Below are 17,273 nucleotides of genomic sequence, written 5' to 3' on the forward strand. Positions count from 1 at the left end.
TACATATATGTGGAGTACAAGATTATCATTCATTTTGTCTCAGTCATTATAAAGTGTTTCAATACCCAAACCAGGAAAATAATCCTTCTATAGTCGCTAGGAAATTGAAACTGAAAGTCATGTTAATATGTATCCTAGTTTTTCTCTCGCTCAATGTCTGCCTTCCGGCGCAAGCCCACACAAGTTTCACATCCGATCCTTGCCATCTGCCTCACCAATCAATCAGAACACACGTCTGGCAGAGTTTTATATCCTCACCCTGTTCGGATGAAACATCCCAACTCCACCAATACGAGCTCGTCCTTACCGCACCATATTCGTCTTCGTCATGCTTCCATCTTACTCGGATCCTCAACGCAGCGGGCACGGGATGGCCTTTGTAATCTCACCCTCCAACTCTCCAGTGGAAGATTCTTCATCTCATTTCCTCGGCTTGTTCAACAGCTCCGCCGTGGGGAAGCCTTTCAATCATCTCTTTGCCGTCAATAAACAATGACTGCCTTGACATCAACGACAATCATGTGGGCGTTGATCTCAACGACATCAAGTCTGTAAAGTCCGAACCTGCGGGGTACTGGATTGGCAAACAGTTGCATCAGATAGATCTAAATAGTGGAAAGAACATTCAGGCTTGGATCGATTACGATGATGCCCAACAGCAATTGAATGTTACGATTGTAGAAGCCGGTTCATTTAAACCCAAGAAGCCTCTTTTATCTCTCCAAAACTTTAATCTTTCCGACATCGTAGAAGAAGAAATGTATGTGGGTTTCTCTGCAGAAATGTATGTGGGTTTCTCTGCATCGACGGGAACACTCGTTGAAGACCACTGCGTACTGGCTTGGAGCACAAATGGTCCGGTACCATAAAACCCAACCATTTTAAAATCGCCACATAAAACCCAAGTGGCAAGTGGCAAGTGGCAATGAGTTAGCAAGCCAACGCCAAAGGTAAGATCTTTCAACTGCATCATTGGGAGCATACACATTAGTAATTCCAAAGGAATGATTATGGAGAGATAGAAGAATCCATACCACTCGCTGCATGGGGTCAGACCCATGGGCAATGACAAAAGAATGTAAGCAAGGAGAGATGAATATAGCCAGTCTACCTCGACCAACTTCATGCTGAGAAGAGAAGACTGAGGCCTCAGGCCAAATGGAACAACAAGAAGCATCAAGTAAAAAACCATAGATTTTAATCTGTTGCAAGCACTGAACATCCAAGGTGCCTAAAAGACATCTTACATCGTGAACATAATATTTCATGTGGAGGTCAGTTAAACCTCGAACATTCCAAGAGAGGAAATTCATGAAAACTTCTATAGATCGTCTTCATCCCCAAGGGAAGAGAAACTATTATGCAAAAACTCTAAAGTATTGGTGATAGAAAGAGTGGAGAAAACAAGTCTTCTCTTTGTTGGCATGCCTTCTGTCATCTCAATGTGCCTAGTAGGGTTGTGAGAGTGACAGGAAGTCTGCAAAGCAATACTGAAGTGGATTGTGGAGTACTGACCCATTGGGATAGTAAGGCACTTGTTGAAACCTCTTTCATTGGTTGGATAGGGTCTGAAACCTCTTTCCCCTGCTGGGCAAGGTTTGAAACTTTTGAAACACCTTGTGAAGGTTCTTGGACCTCTTGTCATGGCTGAGAGGCCATAGCGGAGGGATAACTTGGAGCTGATGAAGACTTTCCTTTGCGAACCACCATGGTTCATTCCTCCTTTTTTGTAGACTCTTCCTACTGAGACAAAGTTTCCTTGGGAGATGCTCTTGGTTGAGGAACTATAAGAGGGCAGTCTTTAACCTTGTGATCTACTGACTTTCATCTATTCCAAGTGTTGGGTAGATTTAGGTACAACACCTTCTGTGTGAAGGTGTGGTTTCCTATATGGATATCAAAAGATTCCTTGAGGTCATGGGAAAGGTCAACCTCAATGCAAATTTGTTTTTGAGGGTGAGCATTGAAGAAATGCTCAGATTCTCGATACAACAACTTCCAAGAGACTGCGTAATGTTCTACATGAATGACTAGCAAGGCAAGGGAAGACTAGGGAACTCAACCCAAACTAGGACTCGAAGCTTTTTCTTGTCTAAGATTGTAAAGCCTCAAGACCATTGTTGAAAGACCAAAAGGGAAGACCTAACAGGGCAGGGACCATGGTTAAGAATAGCCTCAACATGGGAAGGGTTGGAAAACCTAAATAAATAAATAAACCTTTGGTGAGCTTGTGGATGCCTTCAAGGTGAACACCATGAGGATTCTAGGCTTTAGCCACCTAATCTCTAAGCATGCTTTTTGTGGGGGGGGGGGGGGGGGTGTTCTTCCCACAAAATACCCTATAAGGGTATGTTTCTCTAGCTAGTCACAAGCATTTTCAAAATCCTACAAATTAAGCACAACATTAGGGAGTGATGTACCTCACAAAATACTTTCGGCACAAACTTGCATGGCCACTTGGATAGAGGGGGCACCATGGTATTAATAAACCCTAAAAACTCCCACAATAAATGTGGTATGGTATACTAGAACACACTATGGTTTAGATATTGAAGAAAATAGTAGGTTAGCAGAACTCCCAACTCTCATGCATTTTCTACATTGTTGGATGGAATCCCTTCGGTATCTACTTTGTTAATTTGAAATATATTACTAATTTATAATTTTTTTAATCAAACCTATGTATTTAGAAACATCACATTTTTGTTAATATTGCTAGTTTTAGATTATGGTAAAAACAAGTTTTGAAGGGGCCTCGAAACCCTATAACATCATCAAAATAGATAAAGCAATACCAAGTTCTACAAGGACCTGAAACCTACTAAAGAATTAGTATCAAAATCAAGTTTTACAAGGTCCTGAAACCACTAAATAAGTCCAATAAAAGTACCCAGGTTTTACAAGGACCTGGAACTTAGTATTACAACCAGATAAAAATGAGTAAACAGGACCAAAAACTTGTAAATATTGCTAGTTATTTCTTATATTATACTGATAAAATATTTCAATTTAAGAATTATTAAATTATTCATAAATTGGCAAAAAAATTGACAACTAATATTAATCTTAAAATTTAAAATGAAAGGCAATAAAATGACTAAACCGTCATCAAAAAAATCATATGACAAAAGGGGTGACAATCAAATTCCATGCATGGAAGAACCAAGATGTTAAAGAATGGAAAAAGCACAATTAAAATGTGTAGTCCAAGAGGGAATTTGATGGCCATTTTAGTTGTTTTCTGCATTTTTGAACTGTATATGAAAAGGTAAAAAATTGTTAGACCGTACAAAATAACATGCAAAATGTTTAGAAAACTACAAATATGACATTTAAAATAATTAATAAACCGTCAAAGTTTATTATAGACAATATAACATTTCTATGTATGATCTATTTATGATAAATATATGTTATTTTATTTTGTGTGTGTGTGTGTGTGTGTATTATTTATTTTATTATTATTATACCATTATATTTATATCAATCTACAATATTTTTTTTTTAAATCATTTGAAATTATAAAATTAGAAACTTGCTTGATTAATTTGATGTTTTTTTATATATTACCAATTTATAATTATTTGTATCACTAATATTATATCATTATTAATTTAGAATCTTTTTAAATAAAAAAAATGAATTTAAAAATGTATAAATATTTTTTTATCTATATTTGATTTGATTTTTATCATATTATATTTAACTATATATTATTATTATTTATTTAAATCTTTCAAATAAAATATATAAACTTACAATTGTTTTGAGTAATTTGAAATTTTTACAAATATTACTAATCTAGCTTTAATTTATTTAAGATATTTGATAATTAATATTTTTTATATATACTAATATAATATTTAGATTTTAATAAAATGGCGAGTAGGCATTAAAAAAATGAAAAATGTGAAATTCAGTAGACCTAGGACTAAGGCACAACCCTATTCAAAGAACAATCCTAAGCCTCATTACCAGCGTGGATTCCAAGCTACCAAAGCATTGAGATAGGGACGGCGAGGCTATCAATCCCAGAATAGGGAGCAGAATTCAAGCACCCATGGCAGTGAAGAGGTTTCCACTTCAAATTGCTTCGAGCCATTAGGTATTTTGCAGACAAAGAGAATGACATGTTTTAGGTAGGGATAGACCCCTTACCAAAATTCATTCGGTCGCTAGGTTGGATAAGCAATTTTTCATTTTTAACTCGAAGTATGCAAAATTTTTCCTGGATCCTCCCCTCCTTGGGCAGGATAGTTTCGTCAAACCCCTAGGTTCAGACTCCAATCTACAGCCTTCGCTTGTTTCATCTCATCTTCCCTATTCCACTTACATTCCACCCCATTGCAGAACTAGTGAACCTAATCTTTTTATTCCTTCACCTCCACATTTGATCAGCCCTACTAAAGATGGTGAGGAGGACAGAATCCTTATATTCAGTAACTAGGATAATGAGGAACAATGGAAAGAATGCGAAGAAGTGGGAATTTTTGCCTACTAGAATGGCCCCATTGCCAACTCATATAAATTGGTTGATTGGTTTGAGGAGTTATGTGGCTCCCAGGTTTTTATTTCTAAGCACTCTGAAAATTTATTTTTTTTCCATTGTTGTGATAAATTGATAAAAAGGGAGTTTCTTAGGTTTTCTGACTATAGATTTAAAGGGCATGTTATGCATTTTTTTGATTGGGCTCCAAACTGTGAGGAAGGTAATTTATAGTTCAATATTTTGACATGATTTGTTGTTAAATCTCTACCCCCATAGCTAAATCGCATAAGCATTTTAAAAAGGATAGGTAGGAAATTAGGGAACCTTATTGGTTTGGATGTAGCATTTGAATCCAGCAATAATATTAGATTTCTTATCAGCTATCAAACCAATAGTAGCCATAGCAAAACCATTAAACTCATCACAAATATCTATTTATAACTTGAAATTCCTTAAGTATGAGGGTAGAATAACAGATATCATCAGAATGGATGATGAGAAAAGGTATTCATTCAACATGGATATTAAAAGCTCTAAGATCACATCCTCTTATTCAAAGTAGGAAATTGAAAAGAAAACATGATTGGCATAAGAGTGAAGAATGCAGTAAGGGTCAGAATATGGTTATAGCAGAAGAAAAAATGGAAAAAATGATTCGCTTGCAGCAGCACAAAAATGAGAATTCTCAAGGATGCCCTAATCCCCATACAATTGGGGACTTAAGGTCAGTTTTAATTAATCAGGCATCATGTGGCAAAGGTGTTTCTCATCAAGAAGAAAATCTCACTCTAGAGAACCCAAATGAGGAAGAAAAAGTTTAGATCCCAAGCAACAGACCTCGACTGTAGAGCATTATTGTTGATAATAAGAAATGACAGAAAAATGACAAAAGGCATAGGAAAAAAAAGAAAAGGGATAGGAATAATTAGTCACTAAAGGAGCACATGCCTACATTGGGAAAGGAAGAGGAGACTACATCTATCATACTAGCAGCTCAAAAGACATGTAAAGATTGCCCCTCTTATAGAGATTTAGAGGTCACATGCATGTATAAAGAGGACAATCTAGATCAAATCCTAGTAGAAGAGCAAGAAGAGGCACCCAATGATTTTTTAGATGGTAATCTTGAAGTCAAGGAGAACTTCATGCTATTTAATTTTTCAACAGAAAGGATGGAGGAATTCAAAATGGAAAAAGATGAGGAAATACAAGTACTCTGCCAACCTAAGACAGCAGAAAGCTTCATGGCCCCCCCCGGTAATAAAAAGAAAGTTTTGGTAGACTCCTTCTGCTACAATTAGCTCCCCATTTACTCCTAACAACAATATACAACATAGGGAAAGGAACAACAATCTCAAAGATAGGTTACCAGTTAAGGAATTGCATGAATTCTTAAACAAGGAAGACAATTTGGATCAAGGAATGGTCAATGGGGGTGTATCAGATTCTTAAAAAAAAAATCTTGAACAACTATTAGAGGAAATAATCCAAGTCTTTTGTTTTGAAAATATAGGTAAAAGCACAGACAGTCAAAAAGAAGAGTTAATCAAGAAAATCCTAATGCTAGGAGGGAAAAACTACACATGTGAAGATCTTAGGAATGCTTTACTATGGATTGAATAGGAAGATAATTCAGCAAGGTTGTCTCTAATGATGGATTCAAACTCAAGAAAGAAGCTTAAACTATTTAACAATCAGAAATATGGAGCAGAATTGGATCAATAAGATCTCAAGGGTCATTCAGGAAATGGTGAGAATGAAACTAACAAGGATATCTGGCAGAGAAGAAAGTCTTAGGATAGATTGAGGAAGCTAGTCCTATATAGCTTGAATTGTATATGAACCTAGAAGGCCTGGAATCTCCTATTTGCTGCAAAATCAAAGGAAAGGGGAGAAGAAAATCTCTCAAAGAACTTAGAGAAGCTGGTGGGCACAGTAGAGAGCAGCAAAAAATTGATCAATTATTCAACATTGGAAAGGGGAAGTGCCTTCCTGCATAGGTATGAAGACCCCAACTTGGAATGCTAGGGGACTTAATGCCCCTAGCAAAAAGAGGTTATTAAAACATAACCTCAAAGCCTTTGATTCTGATGTTGTATTAATACAAGAAAATAAATTAGATAGTGTAGAAGTAGTTCAAATGAGCAAAGCACTAGGGGTTTGGTTTTCTATTTTTCAAGAATCTGTGGGGACTTCAGGGAGCATTGGCCTACTATGGGATCCTAGAAAGGTTAGTATCAACATCTTAAATAGTTGTAGTAACTAGATTAGTGCTAATGTGCAAAGTTTAAAATATGATCTTAATTTCATTATTATTAATGTATATGGTCCAGTTAGCAATGGTGGGAAAATTTAACTTGGGCAAAAATAGGATCCTTTTTGAATAATTTTAAGGACCATTTGATTGTATTAGGAGGTGACTTCAATACAATTCTAAACTCGGATGAGAAAGTAGGAGGTAATCAAGTATTATCCCAAGCCTCCAAAGACTTTAAGAATTGGTGCAATGGGCATAATCTTCTTGAGACTCCTGTTAATAATGGGATATATACTTGGAATAACAAGAGAAAAGACTTTTCTTTTATCGCATAAATGTTAGACAGATTCTTGATAAAGTGAGATCTGGATATTGGGAATCAAAATTTTATGTCCCCTATCCTGCCAATCATTGGGTCAAACCATTTCCTAGTTAGATTCAAATTCAGTGAACCTCATAAGCCTGCTAGGAACCCATTCAAATGTGAGAAAATGTGGTTTTTAGACCCTAGTTTTCTCAATAATATCAAAGAGTGGTGGTCTTGGACACTTGTGAGGGTTCAAAGATGTTTGTTTTTACCACTATAGTTAAAATGCTTAAAGATCATATTTTAAAATGGAATAAGGAACATTTCAACAATATCTTTAAGGAAAAGCTTGATATTGAAAAACAACTAAAAGATCTAAATGTTGTAGTAATCAGTAATGGTATGAACAATGAAAGTTATAGACTTGAAAAGGAGCTGTTAGCTAGACAAGAAGAAATCCTTTCAAAAGAAGAGATATTTTGGAAACAAAAATCTTGAGAACAATGGCTAGCTAAAGGGGACAGGAACACTAAACACTTTCATAATTCTACATTATACAATAGATCTAAGAATAGAATCACAAGTGTTAAAAATCAACAAGGAATCTTGACAAATAAACCTAGCAAAATAGTGGACACCTTTGTCAATCATTTTCAATATATTTTAAACAACCACGAGGGATCAAATAAATTAGCACAATATAATCTCTTGAAAGTTATCCCTAAAATTATATCAAATGAAGATAATAAAAATTTAAGAAAACCTATTACTTTGGAAGAAGTTAAAAAGGTCATATTTGAAATGGACCCAGATAAGTCTTCGGGGCTTGATGGTTTTCAAGCCTTTTTCTTCCTAAAATGTTGTGATATTGTAGGAATTGATTTATGGAAGGCCATTGAAGCTTCCAGGAATGGGGGATCCCTTCTGGCTGAAATAAATCATTCCTTTATCACTCTTATCCCTAAAAAGTTGGACCTTGAAATGCCAGGAGATTACAGACCAATCTCTTTATGCAATACTATTTATAAGGTCTTCTCTAAAGTTTTAGAAAATAGACTCAAATACATTCTTCCTAAAATTATCTTTGAGGAACAGTCTAGTTTTATGCCATGTAGGTCTATCCTAGATGGCATCATCACTATCCAAGAGACAATTCACTCTATTTCGTCCAATAAAGAAGCATGCATGTTCATGAAATTATACATACAAAAAGCATATGACATGATCGATTGGAGATTTCTGTGTAAGACTCTAGAAGCCTTTGGGTTCTCCAAACAATGGATCAATCTTATATTCAAATTTATCTCTACACTTAAGATATTTATTCTTATTAATGGATCACCGGAAGGTTTTTTCAAAGTCTCAAGGGGTATCTACAAAGGAGATCCCTTATCTCCCTCACTTTATGCTATCATGGCAGAAGCTTTTGGGAGAGCAGTGTCTGAAGCATACTTTAAGAGAAGGATCCCAGGTATCATTGTTACTAAGAATGTGCCTAACATCACTCATCAAAAATTTGTTAATGACACGATATTACCTGGAAAAAGTTCTATCTAGGAGGCACATAGTCTAAAAAATATTATTAAACTATATATGGAAGCATCTAGTTAGAAAGTTAATGAATCCAAATCTCAGATCTTTTTTATTAACACAGATCCAGATATGGAACAACAAATTTGTAAGTTGATGGGTTATAAAAAAGGTGCTCTCCCTTGTAAATACCTCAAGATTGCCCTCGAAAAAGGTTCTAGATCAAGTAAAGTTTGGTATAATACAATGGAGAAACTAGATAAAAAACTTACCTGTTGGAAGGACAAATGGATCACGAAAGTCGATAAATGTACTAAGATCCATTCAATTCTTTCAGCCATTTCTACCTTCTCTCTTTCTTGTCTACCACTCTCCAATCAGTTTCTCCATAAGCTCGAATAAAAAATGAGGAACTTTTTATGGAGGGACAATGAAGTGGATAAAAGGATACCACTAATTAAATGAAAGAGCATATGTAAACTAAAGGAATTGGGAGGTTTAGGGATAAAAAATCTTCAGTAGCAAAATTCTGCTCTCAGAGCTAGACTTATTTGGCGTCTTTAACAGGATAGAGATCATAAATGGGCCAAGATTATTTACAAAAAATACCTTAAAGGGGATGATCCCCTATCTATTTTTAGAGTTATTAATCCCCCTAAGGGGTTTGAGACTCAAAAATTTATGATTAGTTTTCGTGAGCTGATATGTAAGCATCTAACCTAGGATATTGGTTGGGGTGAGGAAGCCCTCTTCTGCGAGGACTCTTGGGATGGAAAACCCCCATTAATTCAGAGCAATATCTCATCTGACCTCATTGAAAATCTTATTAATCTTTGGGGAAACAAAGTTCGAGATTATAAAATGCAGATTCTTGTAGATGGATCTCCCAAATGGATATCGAAAACTCTAGATGGCCTAGGTCTAGATGCTAAATCTATCTAGGAGCTTGAAAATCTTATTAAAGATAGGAAACCTAAACATTCAAATAGGAGTGATGCCTTAATTTGGGCAGCATCAAATAATGGTATCTATAATGTGAAAGATGGCTACAAGGTTATTCTGGACTCACAAAATCTGGAGAGAGTTGATATTTCCTTAAAGCTCTGTTGGGATTCAACTTGCTTCCCTAAAGTTGGTTTCTTTTTATGGTTAGCCATCCATAATAGGATTTTGACCATGGATAGACTTTACATCCTTGGCATTCAAGGTCCTTCTAGATGTGTATTTTGTAAACAACACTCTAAGGATGTGGATCACATCCTTTATAATTTTTCATATTCTCAAACCAATTGGGAATGGCTTAGGCACATGTTGGGCTGGTCCACCCCACTCCCCAAGTTTTTTCTAGATCTTCTCAAAAGTTGGCCCACAACTTTGGTCAAGGGTGTGTACAAAAAGCTCAAAAATATCTCTCCTATCATTATGTGGGAACTCTGGATGGAAAGAAATTGTTGTATTTTTTGAAATTTGGAATTCAAATCAACAGATCTAATTTTCAAGAAAGAAGTTAGTATTGTAGATACCACTAATGCTTATCTTAGGAACACTCAGCTAGAGGAAGGCTACTTCACAAATTGGGATGGGTTAATGAAGAACCATTGGTCTAAGTTGTTGAATCCTCCTTTGCTTTACAAGAGAATGAGTAAAGAGGCCAGTATGAACTACAAATGGGAACCCCCACCTTATAATTGGGTTAAACTTAATTTTGATGGAGCAGCTTGGGGAAATCCTAGTATAGCTGGTATCAGATGCATCATTAACAATGTAGCTAGTTGTTGGGTAGCAAAAAAAGCATTGTCCATCAAACCTACTTCTAATAAGTTGGCAGAATTAGAAGCGCTCTTCCATGGTATGCAATTATGTCTCAGATTAAATCTTCACAATGTCATCATTGAAGGAAACTCTCAAATTGTGCTAAACACCATCAGGAAACGCTCTACCCCAAATTGGGTCCTCAATTCTCAACTGGAAGAAGTGTTAGCCCTTTTGGATCAGCTCGAGGAGTATAGAATTTGTCATATATATAGGGAAGGTAATCATATCGTAGATAATCTAGCAAATTCAGGGGCTGCAGGAGCGAACTTTCTATTTTTTAATGAAGGATATATTTAGGTTCATAATTTGAGGATATCTTTAAATTTTGTCTTTTGAGTTATATGTCACTTTTAATCTTTATTTATTACTTTTAGTTTATTCCTTCTTCATTTTGGCTTTTATCATTTTATATTCTCTTGATTGTCTCTATGTTATGAGTGTTTATCATTGTGTTGCTATTAGCTTTTTTATTCCTTTTCTTTATTATGGTTAGTTATGGTTTTATATTAGCATCTTTAATTCATTATAATTTGTAATTCCCTCTAGCTATAATTAGTTCATAGTATTTTAAATTTAATTCCTGTAGTTGTTAATTTTAATTGTTATAAATATTGAGATTGGAAGCAAACTAGTTCATATTAATTGGATATATGGCGTAAGCTCCCTTTGTATACTAACGAATCTGAGCATATAGCTTGTTATTGGTTCTCTTCAGATTAGGGTTTCAATTGTCATCTGACGATTATTGATTTATGCACTACTCCATATGACAAAGACTTTGAAGCATTGTTTTAATCAGGGGTATGCCCGGTTTATAATTGTAACATAATCTTTTAAATGAGTTCACTGGGGTATGCCCCTTTTAAAAATGTAATAATATAGGACATTTTTCCCGAGTGAGACTGGAGGTTTTCTTCTCTATTATTTCCTACCAGTACCCGTCTGAACGAAGAAAAACTCTTGTAACTTTCTTTTAATTAATAAAATTCAATCAAGGCCCTCGCCGTTTACCGATCAAAAACAAAAAGAATTAATTTAATTTAAATAAAATATTTGTATATGAAAAAAAAACAATCAATTTTTTTCAAAAACATAAAGTGAAAGGCATTAAAATGATCAAACCATTAAAAAAAAAAAAATTGACAGGTAGAGATGACTATCAAATTGTAGACCCAAATAGAGGTATGAATGTAAACAAGAGAGTTGATTTTTTTTTGTAACTTTTATCAATGTATAATAGCTCATTTGTTCACTTTTCTCATTTCTACCACTTTTTTACTTCTCACAAAAGCCTTTTCTTCTGTCATTTCTACGTCTTCTGCACTGTTGTCTAAGCATAAAAATATAATAAAAGCTCAAACTTTTCCTTGTCTTTCATGGGGAAAATTCACCCTTTCTCAATGATTTCGATGACTAACTAATATAAGTTCCACTTTAGAAACATATGAGAGGAGTGGAGGAAATACAAGTTCAACTTCAGACATTAGAGAATCTTTGGCCTCTACATCCAACCCCCAACCCTCTAGAGGGATGGTAGTGGGGAATCTCAAAAAAATCAGTAGTTGTTTAGCAGAGGGATTTTTCCAAAAATTTAAATCAAAACCTCTCAAAAGGGGATGGGTACTTCTTTTGTGTGGAATTGTTAACCCAAGGATCTCATATTAGCAAAGGTACATTTGTCCCTATTTTTAAAGTGGTGTGGAATGTTTAATTATAGATATGCAAGAACAAGTAATGGGTTTAAAAAGTCAATGTGTTTTTCCTTGGTTTTCAGACCGATATAATACTTATAGATCTCTCAAAAGCAAATTATTCAAAGACCCAATTTAATTTGTTTACACACAAAAAAAAAACTCTTTTATTCAATTAAGGAGATGATTTTCAATATTAGCATGTAATATATATATATATATATATATATATATATATATATATATATATATATATATATATATATATATATATATATATATATATATATATATATATAGTTCTATAATTTCAAACTATTGTTAGTAGCAGTAAACTTTAGTTTCTTATTGTGTAGGATAGGGGTTGAAGTGGTATAAAACAAACAAAAATTAATTGTATTTGATGGTTTGATGGAAATAAAAAGTGTGTGCCTTACAATCTATTAAAAATAGAGCATCCTCTATTTTGAAAGAGAAAGGTAAGGGTGTACAATTGTGGTATGTTTCTAGGGGAGAGAAAATAATAATATTGTATATATACAATATAGATCATGCAAAATGCCTAATATTGATTGATGAATTCTCACATCGATAGATAATGGAATTCAAAATACAAAAAGTATTCTCATATTCAATAAGTACAACATTTCATGGTTACAAAATCATTAGACAATATCGTATAAAATATGGAGTGGTTGCCAAATGATGATGATTATAAAATTTCGTGCGTAGTGAAACATTCGAGCGATACCTCCAATTACATAATAGGGTAGTGTTGCACCACCAAAACTACAATCACAGAATAGGGTGGTTCCTTCACTTTTGAAATTGCACATGAAGCCTCTGAAAATACAAAGAGAAATAAAATCTAATCCATGATCCATCAGAATGCCCATAATTCTCCTTATAAAAGTCTCCAAAAAGCATCTAGAAATCTACAAGGTTAGGTCAACAATTACATTATTTTATTTTATTTATTAAATTGGGGCCCACATTTATTTATTAATTAAATGTCCTTTATTATTTTATTTTATTCCTAGGACCAATTAATTAATTAATTATTACACTAAAATTGGGTACATCAAAATCCTTGCCACCCAAAGATTTCTTACCCTCAAGCAATCCATAATTAAAGAAAAGGCCATTAGCTCTAGGGTTGCAGACCAACCGCACTAACGGAATGAGTGAATTGACATCAATCTTTTGTTGCAATGTATTGTCATTAAACTTCCATTGCACCACTATGAAATAATCATTCTCAATTTTGGATTCACTAGGATCCCAAAGATTCCACTCACAAAATATATCAACAATGTTCAGATTATCAATCTCTTTAGGAACCTTGTAGCATATGCAACCCTATTTATCTCACCAAGAATTTCGTCACATGTAAAGATTGTGCTTATTATTATCGGAGGATAGACCCTAGAATGAATGGACGGTAGAGATTATTCTTGCATATTAGTGTTGGTAACACCTACACTTTTAGGTTTGTGATTCCCTTGATGGAACTCTAGATTGTTAACCATATCCTCTGGAAGATTTGTAGCCTTGTTCTCTTTCCACACACTAGAAGTATTATGTAGATCCAATCTAACATTGGTTCAATTGTCCTCTTATTTTAGATCTACTATTTTTTCTTGTTCCACAGTCTCAACTATTTCTCCATCATCAACCTTATTTAAATCATCCATGATTTCTTCAATATTCAAATAATCCTGAGACCTTTTTTGTTCTCCATATGAATGAGAAATTATTCTTCTTGTCCATATCCTCTAATGTCTATATGGCTTCATCCTATAGCCATTTATCAATCTCTCACTTTAGACCATTGCTAAAGAGTTTATTGTGCTAAGATGATGTATACTTCATTCATAACTCTATATAATCCTTGAAAGGTACGTGCTTCTCCCATACACCATTCACCCAATATTGCTTCATTTTCTTCAAAGACTCAGCCAAGGTGGGTGTTTGCAATTCCCAATATTGTGCCCGAGGAGTGAAAGTCATCATCAATCACCTTATTGTTCCTGCCAAGAGTTTGAATGTTTCTTTCACCTCCTTGTGGAGCCTTTCTTGACTTCATACCTCTCTTAGTGCATCAAAAAAACCATCACTTGGCATCATGGTTCAAATTCAATACCCAATAGGCTAGCAAGATCACCAACTCTAATGCCATTGTAATTTCAAAATCTACTCAAAGTCAGAACTAAATGTGGTGGTCATGTTGTCCATATGATGGAGCTGGTATAGAGGGAGGTGTACATAGTGGAAATGGAAAATGACAACTTGCATAGTGGATGGGAAACAGGTTGTATGATAGGGGATTTGATCAACATACAATGATTGTGTTTGACCATATAGTAGCTAGGGGTGACTATATGGAATGGGTGGTGATTGGAGGGTCATACAATGGGAAAGTAATGTGCATATGGTGGAGGGTAGTCAGTTGTACAGTATGGATGGAGGTTTTCATAAAAGGTGAGGAGGCAATGTCATATAATAATAGTGATTGTTACCTATATGGTGGTAGTGTGTCGATGGGAGTGAGATGTATGTACAGAGGAGAGATGAGAGGGTGTATGATGGTCATGTGTCATGGAGAGTATGTAGAGCAAATAATGATTTTACATATATACCATATATATTTAAAATCCCTAATATTGATTAATGAGTTTCCACACCCATGGACAATGGAATTCCAAATAAAAATAATATTTGCAAATTCAATAATTACAACACTTTATGGTTACAAAAGCATCAAACAAGTTTCAAGAAAATACAGAGTAGCCACCAAATAATTATGATTAGCAAATTTGGTGCACAGTGAAATATCCAAGTGATACCTCCAACAGAAGAATAGAGTGACATTGCACCACCAAAATTGTGATCATAGAATACTAAGGTTCTATCACCTTCGAAACAACACAAGAAGCCTCAAAAAAATACAAAAAGAAATAAAATCTAATCCATGATCCATTACAATGCCCATACTTCACCATATAAAGGCCTCCAAGAAGTATCTAGAAATTTACAAGTATAGGTTTACAATTTCATAATTTTCTTTTCTTTATTAAATCGAACCCAACCTTTAGTAATTAATTAAAGGTCCTTTATTATTGAATTCAATTCCATGAACATTTCCCTCATTCTCTTGCACACCCCCCCCCCCCCCCCTCTCTCTCTCTCTCTCTCTCTCTCACACACACACACACACACACACACACACAAGAGGACATTCTACTATGTATGGATAATTATATAAACCAAATTCAGTTCAAATCAGAAGAGGAGATGACAGAGGGGTAGTGAGTAAATGGTTCATTTTCTACTATATTTTACTATGGTCTTCAGCGTTAGGCATCTCTTTATGAACTCACATACTACCCTTACACTTTTTCAAAAGCATAGATGATGCACATTATTATTTTCATAAACTACTTCAAACAAATGCAATATCAAGGAACACTGGGATTATTTTACATGGTCAAAACATGTTTCTAAAAAAGTGTTTTAAAGAATTCAATCATATGTATTTATCTCATGTAAATCTAGCTTTGAAAATCTTCGCCAGAATATAGGGGTTTTGACATTCATGACAAGATAAGGGAAAGAAGAATTTTGCCAGATGCTTTTGCTGCAGGTACCCTTGTAGACATATACAAAATATGGAAACATAGACAAGGGATCTGAACTATTTTCTAGAATTATTCCCAAAAACATTATACAAACTACAATGATTGGAGGACATCCAAAATTTGAAAATATAGATAGGGCACCTGAATCGTAAAAGAAAATGCATCGAATAAATGTCTTTTATGATTGTCTATATTTTAGAATATTAAAGAAAAAAATGTTGAAAAGGCTTAACAAACTTTTGACCAAATGCCAGCATCCTCTGAGCTTGTGTGCAATAGGGGCTTTTGATTTGGGAATTTTGTTAGAGGTGATTGCAATTGCTTGAACTCCTAGCTTTAAAAAAAAAGGTTAAAGAACATTAACTATTAAAAAATTGGACATGTAAATTTTGTGAATAATTAACTACTTTTTGCATACATAAGTACTTTTTTCAGAGTGCATTTCTTAAAAATATATTTCCTTTAAAAAATGTTATTATTTTGTGAAATATATCATGTGCTTCACACATTGTGGCAAGTGGGAGAAAGGAAAGGCAACAAAGAGGGCCTAAGCTTAATTGACACACTCAAAGTGTTGATCACTTTAGTCTCTATTGTGGGCCTCTTCACTCCATCCAGTTCACCATGTTAAAGTTTTGTATTCATAGGAGATATTTGTGTATCTATGATTGAATCACCTATATATTAGAGATATTTGTTGATCTATAATTAATCCTTTATTATGATTAGGTTACAAAGAGTCTTCATGTATGATTTGATCTTTCATATGAAAGACACACATTTTCAAAATCATGAAGAGTTTTCAATGTTGGCTAATGAAGAGACTATGCATAGACAATGAAGAGTTAAACCAACAAAGAGTAAATACAAGGGAGGAGTTTTCGCTTTGTAACTACAAGACAATAAAGGGTCTAGGGAATTTTATATATTCTTTAGGAGGAATTAATATGTGGTAGAGATTGATATATCTTTTTCATGAATATTACTTCAGCTTGAGCCTTATATTTGGGCATATTGTATTTTAAAATTCTACTTATTCATCGATAAAATGATTTTATTGTGGCATTGGGTTTTCTTCCCTCAAGTTGGAAGATTTTCCTAGGATAAATAGTTGTCTTAATGTTCATTATTTGTTTCTACTCTTTATTGACAACATTGTTCTAATTTTAAATGTTCTTATACCATTTTCTCTCACTCGCACCTTTATTGTATCCACATGCATCAAACAAGTTATCTATACAAATATTTTTCATGCATACTCCTACCCTCTATCAAAGTGGGACCTTACAAAAGGGTATGGATGCCCATCATTGCTACTAAAAAGATGGTACACGTGTGGGAGCATTGGAACGAGACATGGACATTTGTGACAAAAAGGAATTATTATTAAATAAATTATTGCATTCAATATACTTTTGTTTAATGACTACTAAGGCAATGAAAAATAAACAAATGTTTGTATACTTCTTCTCTATATCCTTACTTCTCTCTCTCTCATTCCTCCTCTCTTTGTCTCTCTTTCTTTGTTTCCTATATCTCTCCATCT

The 17,273-nt window shown here is 34.3% G+C and overlaps 1 pseudogene; it reads left to right on the top strand.

Annotated features, from left to right (window-relative positions):
- Nucleotides 1-17,273, top strand: part of LOC149549731 (L-type lectin-domain containing receptor kinase SIT2-like) — a 39,900-nt pseudogene that overhangs the window by 11,145 nt on the left and 11,482 nt on the right.

This window comes from Cupressus sempervirens, chromosome 7, assembly GCF_028749045.1.
Source record: "Cupressus sempervirens isolate cs-2001-9-10 chromosome 7, ASM2874904v1, whole genome shotgun sequence".
Classification (NCBI taxonomy): domain Eukaryota; kingdom Viridiplantae; phylum Streptophyta; class Pinopsida; order Cupressales; family Cupressaceae; genus Cupressus; species Cupressus sempervirens.